The 887-nt window shown below is 40.8% G+C and overlaps 1 protein-coding gene across 1 annotated transcript in view; it reads right to left on the bottom strand.

Moving 5' to 3' along the window:
- LOC108751380 (neurogenic locus Notch protein) overlaps positions 1–887 on the bottom strand; it is a gene marked incomplete at its 3' end in the record, with an annotated part of 297,572 nt that overhangs the window by 82,613 nt on the left and 214,072 nt on the right. The window lies entirely within an intron of this gene.

The following is an 887-nucleotide window of genomic DNA, read 5'->3' as shown; positions in this document are numbered from 1 at the left end:
AAAATTCCAAAGGAAGCCGCGTCACTCTGTTCTCCAGGGGGTTCCTCCGGTGAAAGTTCATCCGGTTTCGGTATTGGGAGAGAATATTTACGCGTTACCATTTTGAGTGAAACTTTTTCCCGTTCTTTTGCGGTGCGGAGAAAAGGAAAGGCGGCACGCGAGAGAGTAAAAATACCGGGACGACTTTTCATGCCGATCGTTCTTACTGGTGATTTAAATCGTGGCAAAACGGCGCACACGGTTCGCATAATAATTAATATCTGAATATGGCTTTAAGAGTCGACTCGATATAGCGCATTTCTACCGCTGGATCAGCCACAAGCGATCGTATATTGCGGATAGCGTTCCTTAATTGGTAAACTCGCCGGCACTTTTTAGATGCCGCCATTAGAGCGGGAGAAGAGAGAGAGAGGGGAACACTTCCTATACCCAGCTAACTCGACCATAAGAAGGATGCTGGTGGAGCATTCTTGAAGCACTGACGACGACAATTCGTTTGAAGGGGATCGCATTTTGCCCGCGGAATCCTCTTTTCTCGGAGATACGTAGCCCTCTCTCTAATTGCAATGAGATAATTGCTACGGGCATAGTTGTGCCTACTCGGTGTGTCTTGCCAAATGAGAGCTTCATTAGAAATCTTCCCTTCCTATCTTTCTCTTTTCTATATAATGGAATTTACACTCCTGTTATATGAAATTCATTTTACAATTTATAATAATTATCTATATATGTATGATTTTTATTATACAAAATTATTGTTGTCACAGGAGTAATAATAGTATATTATACATATTATTATATACAGGGTGTATCTGAAATAACGCTCTCTAATCATATAGTGTTGTTCCTAAAAAATTGAATCGACAAGTCCTCTACTACTTTGCAAT

Source organism: Trachymyrmex septentrionalis, unplaced genomic scaffold (genome assembly GCF_001594115.1).
Source record: "Trachymyrmex septentrionalis isolate Tsep2-gDNA-1 unplaced genomic scaffold, Tsep1.0 scaffold1, whole genome shotgun sequence".
Lineage (NCBI taxonomy): Eukaryota > Metazoa > Arthropoda > Insecta > Hymenoptera > Formicidae > Trachymyrmex > Trachymyrmex septentrionalis.
Note: the sequence above shows the minus strand (reverse complement) of the source record. Positions and strands in the feature narration are given on the sequence as shown.